Source organism: Delphinapterus leucas, unplaced genomic scaffold, assembly GCF_059928025.1.
Source record: "Delphinapterus leucas isolate spDelLeu-1000000601 "Yukka" unplaced genomic scaffold, BTC_Dleu_Yukka2 spDelLeu_asBTCV2_sq25, whole genome shotgun sequence".
Classification (NCBI taxonomy): domain Eukaryota; kingdom Metazoa; phylum Chordata; class Mammalia; order Artiodactyla; family Monodontidae; genus Delphinapterus; species Delphinapterus leucas.
The window spans coordinates 10,292,627-10,306,633 of NW_028322234.1; the positions used below are offsets into that span (position 1 = coordinate 10,292,627).

The 14,007-nt window shown below is 57.2% G+C and overlaps 1 pseudogene; it reads left to right on the forward strand.

Moving 5' to 3' along the window:
- Positions 1-364: 364 nt before the first annotated feature.
- LOC149744074 (uncharacterized) lies at positions 365-13,540 on the forward strand (annotated as a pseudogene).
- The last annotated feature ends 467 nt before the right edge of the window (positions 13,541-14,007 follow it).

Below are 14,007 nucleotides of genomic sequence, written 5' to 3' on the forward strand. Positions count from 1 at the left end.
TGACCCTGGCACCGGCCTCCTGAGAACCAGGGGCAGGTCTGGCCTAGGGACCCTCTGTTCTCCACCCCCCTCAACTCCAACCCCGCGCCACCCCCACCCCCCCTGCCGTTGAACCACTGCTGTGTCTTTTGCCCTCATCTCCGTGCGAACCAGGACTGCAGGCCTGATCTAAGTTCCTAACCTGAATAAAGCCACCGGCTCGCGGAGCCCCTCACAGCTTCCACCTGGCTGGAGGCTCGAACCCCGGTCCTCGAGCGCGGCCCGGGCGGGGAACCTGCGGCGGTTGCCAGGCAACGCGCTGTTTGTTGGCGCGGGGGGCGGGGCCGGCGCGCTCGGTGACTCACAGCGGCGTGATGCAGGCGGGCGCGGCGCCCGGCAGCCTGGCGGGCGGCCTTCCCCGGCTGGCCCCGGCGGCTGGAGGGGCCCGGCGGCTGGGGCGCCCCAGCCCCCAAGTGGGTGCTCAAGGCCGGTTGCGAAGCGTCGGAACAAGCCCCGGCTGCAGATACCGGTTCGAATCCCGTCCCAGCCTCTCACTCTCGGGTGTGGCTTAGGCGCTCATTGCCTCAGTTTGCTCATCAGTAAAATGGACGCAACATTACAGGCTGCAGTAACCCATTACTGATGCACAAGGCAGCTGGGATCATTACCTATATACACTCGGGCATCACTTTGATATGCCCCAGCTCTGGGTTTGATCTGCTTCTTGGGTCTTTGGGCAAACTTCATAATCTCACCAAACCTCAGTTTCCTCATCTGTTAAAGGAGGTAGCAAGAACGCCCTACCACTCCGGTGATTTGGGGATTCCATGAATCATTCGTGAGATAATAGCTGGCACATCTCAGTACCAGGGCTGTGCCCCCCGCCCCATCCCACCAAGAACAAGAGGGACTGTGGGAAGTTTTCTCCGTGGTCTGAGCCCTGCAGGGCGAGGAGGGCAGGGCAGGGTGGGCACCCCTGGAAATGAGTGCAGATCACAGGCCCGGTGTAAGGTGGCATGAACCTGGCTTCGGGGGGCCCCCATCCCGAAACTGGCGCTGGCAGCACCTGCTGCAAGCGGGCAGGAGGGGGGCCTAGGCGTGAGTCACTGCCCAGCAATGAAGAGTGAGTCATGCAGGGCGTGGTCCCCCGGCAGCCCCCCCCCCCCAAGCGTCCCAGCCGCTCCCACAAAGGCCCTTTGAGAAGAGCTCCCCACCTCCCTCCCCCAGACCCAGGCCCTCTGGGGGAGACGGGCTGTGGGGACAAGGCCCTGGTGGGCTGCCCACAGGACCCCGGCCTGGGCCCGGGAGGCGCCAGCCCACTTTCACAATGTCTGTGAAAACTCATCGTGGGTAGCCAAGCATCCCCAGGGAGGGGGCTTCCAAACAGCCTGAGTCACTAGGGGGACAGCGGAAGGTCACACGCATACAGCGGGCAAACTGAGTCAGGCTGTCTGGTTGAGCCGGTAGGCCGGGGCCCTTGGAATCGGGCTTTGGAGGCATCATTCTTCCCACCTCGGAGAGCCTGCAACTCAGAGAAGCCCATGACTTCTGGTAGGAAACAAGGGCGCTGGGGGCACATCTCTGCCCTGGCCTCCCCTCCTTGGACCTGCCCTGGGGCCTTTTCTCCACCTTATCTGTCCCTCTTAAGCGTGGTGTTTGGGAAGAATAGCAGGGCCTGGACTAGGTTGAGAAGAGAGAGGCACTCCATTGGGAGGCAAAATTTAAGGGAGCACAGAAACACTCAGTAATTAAGGTTAAATATTTTTTATAACAGCTTTATTGAGATAAAATTCACATACCATACAATCGACCCATTTAAATAATTCAGTGTTTTTAGTATATTCACAGAGTTGTGTAACCATTGCCACAATCGATTTTAGAACATTTTCATTGTCCCCCAAAAGAAACCCAGCACCCATAGGTGGTCACTCCCCAAGTCCCTCCCCTCCCCCAGCCCCTGGTGCCCCTAAACTACTTTCTGTCTCTCTATATTAATGGACTCATATAATGTGACTTGTGACTGGCTTCATTCACTTTTCAAGATGAATTCATGTTGTGGCATGTATCACAACTTCATTCCTTTTGATTGCCAAATCATATGTGGTATGGATATGCCGCATTTTTTTAAATCCATTCATCAGTTAATGGACATTTGGGTATTTTTCACTTTTTGGCTAACATGAATAATGCTGCTATGAACATTTGTGTACAAATTTTTGTGGGGGAAATCAACTAATAAAGACAGGATCCGATAGGGTGGGGATTAAGGAGATGTGAATGAGGTGAGTCATACAAGGGCAAAACTGGGTCCTGTCTAGATCTGTGCTTTACCAGTGACACTGCCACTTGTCACTTGTCTACTGGGCACCTGAAATGTGGCTATTCCAAATTGAGGCTGCCTGCCAGCCTACATCTGGGTATGTTGTAAATATAAAGTTTTGGGGTTTTTTTAAATATTTGTTTATTGATTTGGTTGCACCGAGTCTTAGTTGCAGCAGGCAGGCTCCTTAATTGTGGCTCGAGGGCTCCTTAGTTGTGGCACGCAAACTATTGGTTGCAGCATGCATGTGGGATCTAGTTCCCTGATCAGGGATGGAACCTGGGTCCCCTGCACTGGGAGCACGGAGTTTTAACCACTGCGCCACCAGGGAAGTCCCTCAAGCTTTTTTAAAGAATGTGAAATATCTGATTGAGAGGGTTTTTAAAATCTTGATTACATGTTGAAACGATGCTATTTTGGGTATATCAGGTTAAATCGAATATATTATCAATATTCATTTCACCTGTTTCTTTTTACTTTTTTGCAAAGGGGCTACTAAAAATTTTTTTAATTACACATATGTAATTGCGTTTGTGGCTTACAGTATACGGTACTTGTGTTGGAGAGTGCCGCGCTGGGCTCACTGCCTCTGTTTCCTTCCCTTCCTTCCTTCTTAAGGGGCTGCCTGATCACACCACTGACACCAAGTTGCTGAGTCAGGCCAATTTTCCCAGTCATCACTGTCCTTGACCTCTATATAGACTCTGTCATCTTTTGAGAACTCCCTGGCTGTCCAGTGGTTAGGACTCCATGCTTCCACCGCAGGGGGCATGGGTTTGATCCCTGGTGGGGGAACTAAGATCCTGCATGCCACACCACATGACCAAAAAAAAAAAAGAATCTGTCACCTTTGCCCACTTGCCCCTTGGCCACAGGACACTACATTCTCCTGGTGGCCCTTCTCCTCCCTCCTTCCCGTCCTCCTCCTCCTCAGTCTTTGTGAAATGCCTCTCAAATGCTCTCCGACCTAGGCATAGCTTTGGTTACCACCACGTATTGATGACCTCCCTCTCTGAACATCTCCTCCCGGGGGGCCCACAGGTGCCTCTGACTCAACCTGCCCACCCTTCCTCCTCAACCTCCACACTTGGTCCACCTCTGAGACCTGTCCGCCCCATTTCCTGAAGCTTCCCATTCCCACCTGTCCCCCAGGCCTCTGTCCTAATCCAGGCCAATGGATAGCCAGCCACACTGGTCTCCCCTCTGGCCCTCTGCTTCTACCCGTGTCCCCATTGCTGTGTGCACGGCCTGGTGCTCGTGACCTCATACTCCTATTATATCTGCTATACTGTGATTCAGGCAGTGGTTACACAGCTCTATGCATTTGTCAAAACTCATAGAATAGTATAAGGGCTGAATTTTACTCTACGTAAATGATACCTCAATAAACCTAACTAAAAATTAAAACCCTCCAAATCTTCCAGCCCTGTACTTATATCCAAACTCTTCACTGGCTGTCAAGGCCCTGCCTCAACTCACCTCCTCCAGAAGCCTTCCCTGATTGCACCTCATCCTCCAGGCTGGCCCCATGCCTCCCCTATACTCCCTTGTGCTTCTGGCTTTCAGCACTGAAAACTCTTCATTGCAATCAGCTAGCTATGTGACTATCTGCCCCACCCGACAGTGGCAGGAGGGTGCTATGTCTTTTTTGTTCCCCAACATGCCAGGAACATGGTAATTATCAATACGTCCACACAACAGTCTGAGACTCTGCTCTCAGTGCTCCAACAGTGATCAAGTCAAAGCTTCCTGCCCTGAGGGAGCTGACATGTGACTAAAGGAGTCAGACAAGAAACAAGAATATGCAGTAAAACATACAGTGTGTTCAAAGGTGATAGGCCAATGGAAAAGAAAAAATGGAGCAGGATAAAGCAAGGGGGTGTGGTTTTAAATGGGGGGGGGGGGTCAGGGAAGGTCTCACTGAGGAGGTGATATTTAAGCAGAGACCTGAAGGAGGTGAGGGAGGCAGCCACGTGGGTGGGTATCTGGGGGAAGAGAGTTCTTGGCAGAGGGAACAGCCTGTGCAAAGGTCCTGAGGCCGGACAATACCTGGTGTGTTTGAGGAACAGTGAGGAGGCCCATGTGGTTGGAGTAGAGGGAATAAGGGACAGAGTAGAGGAGGTGAGGGAGGGAGGGGACAGGATAGAGTGTGTGGGGCTGCAGAGTGGGCTTGGGCTTTTGGTATGAATGAAATGGGAGCCATGGAGGGTTCTGAGCAGAAGAGGGACTAAGATGTTCACAGGTGCCCTTGGGCTGCGGTGGAACAGACTGTGGGAGGTTGGGACAGGGAGAGCAAGGAGGTGGCAACTGCATAGGTCCAGGGGAGAGATGATGGGGGCTGGACCTGCATGGGGGCTCTGGAGAGGGTAAGATTCTAGGTGCCTTTAGAAGGGACAGTAACTGAATTTGTTAATGGATTGCATTTGTTAAGAAATGTTTTGGCCCGAGTAGCTAGAAGAATGGAGCTGCCATTTCCAGATAGGGGGAAAATGGTTGGAGAAGCTGGTCTGTGGTTGAGTAAACTAGCTCCCAGCCCGGGCCTCATATGGACCTGGAGCACCCTCTGCCCAGACTCCAGTGGAGTGTAGAGGAAGGCACGCTCACAGCCTGGGCCTTGCCTGGGGCACACATCTGGGCACACACGGGCACTGCCCTAGACCCCCACAGCCAGGCATCCCACATCCACCCATAGCCACAGCCTTGGGGGTCCTTGGGGACTGGAGCTCAGGGATTGATTGAGCTGAGAAGGGCCTTCTGGTTTACACACCCACCAAGCCTACATCTGGGTCCCCGAGGAGACCCTCAAGGGGACAGGAGGGACATAGGGTGAGAAATCTCTCAGGGAGAGGTTCAGGAAGGGCCGTTGCTGACTCACAGCCGTGGGTCCCCTATGAGTCAGCACTGGCAGGGGCCCCAGGAACTGGGGGCTGGGGTGGGGTGGGGAGGGCAGTTCCCACGCCAGAAGGAACCAGGCGGCTTGGGCACTGGGGCTTCCCCCACTGACCCTCCCATCCTGTGCTGGGCTCCAGGGGATATTCAGAGGACTTTGGGGTAGGGGTGGGACTAAACACTGGGCCGGGATCCAGGAATCCTCTCTCCTGGTCTGACCCAGTTCAGGAATGCAGAGGCTGCCTGCCAGCCTGTGTTGCAGCAAGAAGGAGTAGAGCTAGAGCTTAGAGTGGCATGGACATATATACACTACTAAACGTAAAATAGATAGCTAGTGGGAAGCAGCCGCATAGCACAGGGAGATCAGTTCTGTGCTTTGTGACCACCTAGGGGGGTGGGATAGGTAGGGTGGGAGGGAGACGCAAGAGGGAGGAGATATGGGGATGTATGTATACGTAGAGCTGATGCACTTTGTTATACAGCAGAAATTAACACACCCTTGTAAAGCAGTTATACTCCAATAAAGATGTTTTAAAAAAAAAAAAGAGGGACCACGTGCGAGTGAGGCCTTGGTCGGGATGTCAGTTCTAGGGGCTTTACTTAAGAAAAGCTCCTTTCTTCTGGAGCCCCTGCATCTTGACAGTTGGAGATTCCAGCCTGCGGGGTCCAGGCAGAGTCTTCAGCTGCTGGGATGTGGGGAGGGCTGGGAGGAAGAGGGAATTGAGAGCCAGCCTGCCCCCACAGCGGGAGGGCTCTGGAGTCTGCTTCCCCCTGCTGGCAGCTGAGGGAAGCTCAGCAGGCCAGAAAGCTGGCGGGAGAGCTTCTTCAAGCCCATCCTGAAAGCAGACGAGGAAAGGCCTTGGGGAAATTCCCAGCTCTGCAACCTACAGGCTGTGCCTCCCTAGGCAAGAGGCAGTCCCTTTCTGGGCCTCAGTTGCCCATATGTAAAAATTACAATATTCACTTCATTGGCTTGCCAGGAAGAGTCTGAGATGATTGGGACTGAATGAATAAATGTTGTATATTCCAAAACAATCCCCTCCTTTTCAGTTAGAAGGGGGAGGCTACATAAGGGACATCAACAAAGCTGTCCCCGCCCACGGAGGCCCAGTTACTACTTACTCTCATCCTCCTCCTTGCGTGGCCCCTCTCTTCCAGGGGATTATCCCCCATTTGCGGGGAAGTCAGGTATAGAGTAGGGCTGAACCCCAATAGCCTCTGGTGGGTCCTGGTGACATCCACCCTCCTGGACCAGCTGGAGCTTGGCTTTCTGGGTTGAAACCTGAAGAAAGGGGGGAGGGTATGGGAAAGGGAGACTTGTCAAGGAGAAGTGAGACAGGACTGTGGTGAGGGTCCTCCCAAAGGGGAGGGGCATGGCCAGGTGGAGCAGGGCCCTGGCCCACAAAGGTTAAGGCCTGGGCTTGGGGGTGGGGGGCTCGAAGGTTTCCTTTACCCCTTTTCAGACTGGAGTAGGGGAGAAATAAATCAACTGAATGAGAAATCTGTCAGCTGAGTGCCAGCCAATGGAAGGTCCGGCTGGCACCACAGTCTGCCCTGAGGTGACCTCTTTCCACCAGTCGAGGTGGCCACGACAGGCAGGGATTGTGTGTATTGTTAGGGAGTATTTGGGGGGGTGGGACCTGTGTGCAGATCCCTGGAGGAATCCTCAGCCAGTGTTTTTTCCTACTGTGTGTGCCCACGTACGTGGTGTGTGTGTGTGTGTGTGTGTGTGTGTGTGAAGATGGGGGCTCCGTGTGAGCAATTCCAGGAAGCCAGAAGAGTCCCACCCCATGTTCAACTTTTGAGTCCACTTCCTGTATGTGAAGTGTGTGTGCCTACACCAGATGGTCCCAGGCACACATATGCCCAAGTGTCCCTGTATTTCATGTGTCCTTGTAGACCCCTGTGGCCCTGCCCGGGGGTTTTGTGGGTGTGCGTGTTGGCTCTATGGATTCTAGTGTGCCTCCACCCTTTGTACATGAGTGATTGTACATATAGTTGTGTGCCTGTGAACTTTGTGTGTCTGCGTGTGCCCCTGAGACTGTGTATGGTCTCTATGGGTTTCTGTTCTGTGTATATATCCGTGTGCTGTGTCTGTGTATATATCCATGTGTGTGGAGGTGTGTGTAAGGGTGTTCCCATGGCTGTACACCTGATGAATGGGGAGCTGTGCTGGTTTTATGTTTACACCTGTATGTCTGTGTACCTTGTGTATGCCCCTGGGCCTGTGTGCATGCATGTGTATGTTCTGGGGCCATTCCTGTGAGTCTGTGTATTTGTGTGCCAGTATTTTCTGTGTGTGCCCCGGGATCCTCTATGTACGATATTTCAGTTCTGAGGACATTCCTCCTGTCCCTTGGAGGTGGTGTGTGTCTGTATCTTGCATGTGTCTGTGTGACCCTGGGTGTCCCTATGCGTGTAGCTGGGTTTCATGGACATCCTTGTGTGGCGGGTGCTCCTGCATGTCCTACAATTTCCTCCGGTGGGGTTGTGTCTGGAAGCCCCTTGCACACCCTTCCCTGTGTTTGTGGTCCGTGTGCCTTTGTGCGCGTTTGCTCCCCGTGCGCCTTTCAGGTCTGCGTGCATCTGGGTTCCTGCGTGTGCCCGTTCGCGCCCCCGTGTCCCCTGCGCGGAGCCCGGGAGCTGCGTCCTGGAGCCCATGGGCATCCCCTCTTGTGTCCCGGTGCGCCTGGCGGGAGGCCTCGGGGCGCACACGGCCGCGGCTGGACCCACCGCCCGGCACGGCGCGGGGAGGAGGGAGGGGGCGGCGGCGGCGGGGAGCGCGGGCACGTCACCGAGACAGACAGGCGGGTGGGCGGGAGGCGGCGGCCGCGGGTTCGAGCCGGCGCCGGAGCACCGCGGCCCCCTCCCCCTGCCCGTGGCCTGGGGAGCCCCCGCCCAGCCCCGGAGCCGCCAAAATGCAATTTCCCGTGCAGGCGCCTCGGCTCGGGGGGCTTTTCCGGGAGGGTTTTGGACAGGAGAGGGGAAACGCGGCGGCGGCCCCAAACAAGGTGAGCGCGGGCGCCGGGCGGGCTGGGGGCGCGAGCGGCGCGGGGGCCGCCCACGGGGAGGGGGCGCGGCCGGGCGGGGCGGCGGCGGGACCCGGCCGCAGCCCCCTCGCGCACCTGCTCGCGGACGGGGGGCTGGCGACCCGGCCTCTGCAGCCCGGCCCTCCATTGTTGCGGCGGCTGGGGAAGGGGGGCGGGGAGGCCCCGGCGGCATCTCTGTGTCTCGCCTTCCCGGAGAAGGGGCCCCGGGAGGGCCAGACCCCTCCACAGGGGACAGACACACAAGTCCCGAGTGAGCGGGGGCCGCCGCGGGGAGGGCAGGCCGAGATGCCCCTGCGGGGCGGGGAGGCATGACGAGGGTCGTAGGGGCAGTGGTGCCCAGGCCGCCTGACACCTGACCGCGGGAGCCCTGGGACAGGGCGGCGGCGAGCTTTGTTCTTGGGGGCGCCGAGCGGGTGGGCGCCTCGGATATCCGGGACCGGGAGAGGCTCCGGGCTGGCGCGCGCATTCGGGAAGGCGCTCCCGGCCAAGTTCACGGCCGCGCAGGCCTGTGCGGGCCCTGCAGAGACCGATCCCGGCGGGGGCCTCGCTCGGGCCTCGCTGCGGCCGCGGGCCCGGGGCTGCAGCGGCGCCGCCTGCCGGAGCCCCGGAGCCCTCAGTGGGCTCCCCGCCGGCTTGTCATTACCGGCGGAGGCTGCAAGGTATTTACTGGGGCGAAGGTTTGCTAACAGGATCACGCCCTCCAAAAGTGGCCATAAAAAGGAAAAATGGCCCAGAATCCCACTGCTGGGGAGCCCTTTTAAAGCCTTTCATGGGGCCCTCGCCCTGGAGGGCATGAGGTGGGGGGGAAGGGAGGAGGGGACGGAGAAGACCCCTCATTGGCTGATGGGACCTGAGAAGTGCCCCCCCACCCCACTACATTTAAGTTCCCCCCATTTCCTTTCCCACCGGTTCTCCACCTCCCTGGACGGCTCACAGATACATTTACAGAGTCACAATTAGATATTCCCAAATCGCTGGTGAAGACCCCCAAATCCACACCCTATACTCCGACGTACCTCATCCCCATTATTACTCACATCACCTGCAAGAACTCTGATGCACACATGCACACACACAGTCACCCATCATAACACTGCCACGTGGGCACACACATCACCCACAACGACGCGGACATCCAGGACTGACACCCGTGAAAACAGTGCCACACAGAGAAATGAAGCTGCCACCGACCGTGGTAGACACATCCTCGCATATAACGCTGACACACACATAGTTTTCCACTGCACCCACAGATACTCCTAGGCTTACCGTCCCATGGGCACCCATGGGCTGTCATCCAGAGTAATTGTGACAACCACAGATAGGTAAATGCCCCAACAGAGGTACATATAGACACCATTATTCACAAGAACTTGGACATGCACTCGTAGATGTCCATGTGCCCGCCCGGGCAAGGACACACCCACAGTCACCCAGGCAACCTGAGACACATACACACAGATGGTACAAGGCCTGCACAGATGCTTGACATCCTGACATTGGGTTATAGTATTCTTGACCTACATACATACAGTTAAACTGACCCTCCTAGACACCCATTACAACTCTGTCATCCACAAACAGATATAACACTCCAACAGTACCTACACCCATAGTCACCCACCCTGACACTTGATTATACCCTTGGACACCTACAATATCACTGACCCACAGACAGACACAATAAAACATGTGCAGTGAAAATGACATACAGGAAAAGGACATAGGAACATGCAGAAATCCACAGTCACCTGGAAGCCCACAAATCCAGCACTTGCTTACTGAGCCTCTGTTATGTACCAGGCACTGTTCTAGCACTGGGGGTAGAAGAGATGAAGATCCCTACCCTCCCGGAGCTGATGTTTTAGTGAGGAGGGTCAGGGGGCACCATAATCGGATGACACAAACCACAGTCACCCCCAGTGACACTGACAGACGCCAGACACCCACGTACACTGGCTCACACATCGACTTGCAATTACCCACCGTTAGCCTGACACACAACCAGAGTCACACTGACATCCATCCATACACAAACAGCAGCCCACAGGAGTGCCGACATGCACACGCACAGCTGGCATAGAGACAGCTGCTCACTGTGGCACACACCCGCCTGGACTTACAGACACCCACAGACCCCCTAAAATAGCCCACCAGAGTAGCTCAGACCCCCAAGCCCATCACAGCCCCCCAGTAACAGGCCCATAGGCAGCTGCGGCCTGCATTTTTGCAGATGGAGCCCACAAGCCTCAGTAGAAGTGTCTGAATTTCTCATCAACCTGCCCCAGGTCCCTCCACAGCCCCCAACTCCAACCCAGGGGAGCATTCTCGCCTCGCCCAGCCCTGGCTCTACGTCTGGTGGTCTTCAGAAGGAAACTCAGGCTCCTGGCCGACTGGCCGCCCCCAGGTCTGGGCAGGACAGACAAGCCCCTTGTCTGAGGACACGGAGTCAAAAGCCTGAGCAGCTGGCAGCGGAGAGGAAGCTGGGCAGACGGCCCGGGGAGGGCGGGGTGGGAACCTGAGAGGCCATGCAGGTATCATGGAAATGAGGGGCCCCTGCCCGCCAGTCTAGACAGCCTGGGCCATTAACAGGACCCCACAGTAGGACCCCTACATACACTGCTACTGCATGTTCCATAATGGGCTCTTTGTCTGCCAGGCCCTGAGCACCTCCTCCCCATGTGCCCCCCCAGTTCCTATGCACACACACAAGGGCGCAGACACAAGGACAGATGCACACTGGGACACACGCAGGGACACACGCGCCACTAGACACCCCCTGGAAGCCCTGCATCTCTGACCTCATGCTGCCCCCCACCCCCCCGGCCCCGCCACCTTGTTCTTCAACTTGACAGCAGAGCTGCCTCCATCCATTGCCTGCCCATCTGGCTCCACTGAGACCTCTCACCTCCGACCCTGACCCCCCAGACCCTGTGCCAGCTGCCCTGCCTTCCCGGAGCTCAGGATGGGGGTCGGGGTGGGGGTAGGCTCAGGGTCAGCATGGCTTCTGCCAGGCTGCCCGCCACCCCAGTCATTCTCAGCCCCCTGCCCAGACAGACCCTCCCAGCTGGGGTGTAGGGTCCTAGGAATAAGGATGAGGAAGAAGCAGGCCTTGAAGGGCACCCCTGCTTTGCTCCAGGGCCCGGGGTTGGGGGTGGGAGGAGACAGCTCCCTGCCTCCTACCCTGCTGGGCTTCAAAGTCAGACTGGAGGCCCAGTCAGCCCCCAAGAAGGCCTCAGGACACTTGGTGGGAGGAACAGTCAGTGCCCTGCTTAAGGGCCCCAGGTGCAGACAGTGAGATGCAGACAGACCAGAGGCCGCCTTTCACCAAAGGGCAGCCCCGGACATGTCTGTCCTACAGGTGGACAGACAAAGAGGGGAGATCAGGTGTAAAGGGCCAGACACACACAGGCGACCCCAGACAGCCAGAGACAGCGCACACAGCAGGGCTGGGGACCCAGACAAATCCCCGCCTGTGAGGGACACGGTCAGACCCAGACAGGAGGACCCAGACAGACACCGAGGGCGGGAAGCCAACACTTAACCATGACGAAGGGAGACAGTCAGACCCCAGGTTGTGCCCAGACAGCCCCTCCCCCATAGGATGAGTCTGGGCACTGCCCGCCTCCCACCCCTCCCCTTGGCCCGAAGCCCCGCCCTCTTGCCCTAGCCCCACCTTCACTGGAACTTACCTCCTAGGTAGGTCAAGGTCAGAGCCCTCCGGGAAACCTGTGAGGAGGCATAGAAGGAGCAGCGGTGTCATGGGGAGCCCCCCACCCCGCGCAGTGTGGCCAGAGTACCTCGTGCCTGATGACCCCGCATTCTAGCCTCGTGGTCGTTAAGAACAAAGGCTTTTTAGGAACTGCCGAGAGAGTTCTGTTCCAAACTCTCAGAGCCTCATCTTCCTCATCGATAAAATGGGTATTCTAATAATAGGGTGATGTATATAAAGCATTATTATTATTACCCCTCCTCTCTCCGTATTCTGCTTGTTAGGACCACCATCTTCAAAGCAATACACCCCCCACATGCTCCCTGAGAAGGTCCTGGATACCCTGTGCCTGAATGGGGCCCTGCAGGCCGGGTGGATGGGCCACGGGAGAGGGCGCCCCACCCGGAGCTCCAGACAGGGGTGGGAACGTGACTGGACCCCGGCCCAGGGTGGGCGAGAGGGCGGGCTCTGGGGAAGGGACTCCATGAGGTGGGGAATTTCAAGGGGCGCGGGTCTTGCGGGGGGCGGGCTCCGAGGGGGTCCGGTTTGGGGGAAGGTCGTGCCAGGGCGGACCTTAGCGGGGTTGAGCTCCAGGGAACGGCCTTGGGGACTCCGTGGGGACGCGGTCCCTGGGGGTCTAGGCAGGCGGACTTTAGAGATCCTAGACGGCGGGGTTCTGGAGCCTTGGGCGCTCCCAGAGCCAAAACTAGATGGGAAGTCTGCAGTGGGGGGGCCCTGAGGGCGGGGCCCCGGAGCGGGTCTTAAGGGAGCCGGGCTCCTTGAGAACCGGCTTAGGGGGCGGGTTTTATGGAGGTTGACTTTTGGGGGCGGGCTACATGGTAGTCTATCTGGGCGGGCTTTAGAGGGAGGGTCCTAGGGACGTGCAATTTATGGGTGGGCTTTGAGGGGGCGGGTCTTGGGGGAGGGGCCTGAGTCGGTGGCTTCTGAGGGGCGGGTCTCTGGAGGCTGTCTCTAGGTGGGGATCTCGGGGGTGGGGCTTTAAGGGCTGAGCTGCCTCAGGCCGCCTCCAAGGAGGGTCGTTTTGGGGTTCACTCAAGCTCAGCACCCCTGGGGGCCCTAATCCACGTTAGGGTTACGCCAGGGGATTCATCCTTTGGGGCTCGATATTGCCCTCAGTGAAATGGGAGGGGACAGGAAATTTGAAGTCCCCTCCCAGACTGTCCTTGGAGGGCCCCAGACCCAGGTGGGGGGCGGTCTCCCCTGAGACTGCGCCTAGGGGCACCCGAGGGGGCGGGCACCCAACTCTGCGCAGCCCCTGGAGGGAAGGACTGGGGGCCCTGTTTGCGGGTGAAGAAATGCGGAGCGGGCAGCATCTTGACGCAATCAGAGCCGAAGCAGGGATTTGACCGCAGCCCATTTCGAGGCCCGAGGGTGGGCGAACCCGCACCCCGCGTTAACGGGGCAGCCCTCGCGTGTCTGTGCGCTTGGGCGCTGACCGCCACAAGGGCCTGAGTTCAGATGCCCGAGACCCTGCAGGCAGGCTGGCAACCTGTGGTCCTCTGTGGTCCTTTTGCTTCGCCCCTGTCCAAAGTCCCGCAAGCGGACCTGCGGGCGGGGCCTGCCTGGTAGCGGCCCCACTGCTGGCCCGAATTTGCAAAGTGGAGACTGACAACCCCTGGGGGTTCTTGTGATTCAGAAACAATTGTGCCCGGAACACGATGTAGCTCACCGAAGGAATTACATTGTATTAAAATGTTTTATCTCTCTGTTGCATCGATGCCTCCGGGACAAGAACCATTTGGCAGCCAGACATCTTGGGGCCACTAGGAATCCCTCCTCTGCCTCTCACTAGCGGTGCCCTACGGGCCTCAGTCTCCCAAAGTGACAAACGGAAGTAATATGCACCTCTGAGGGCCGTTTTGAGGATGTTTTGGGTAAATGCATGAAAAGCTGAGTCCAGCGCCCAGTACTGCTACATTTACATAGCAAAGGCGACATAAATATCTACTGTTGTTATTATTTATCTCCTGCTTTCTCCAGTTCCCGGAGCAGAGAGTTGGCACCTAATAACTATTTGCTGACTTAATGATTCTATA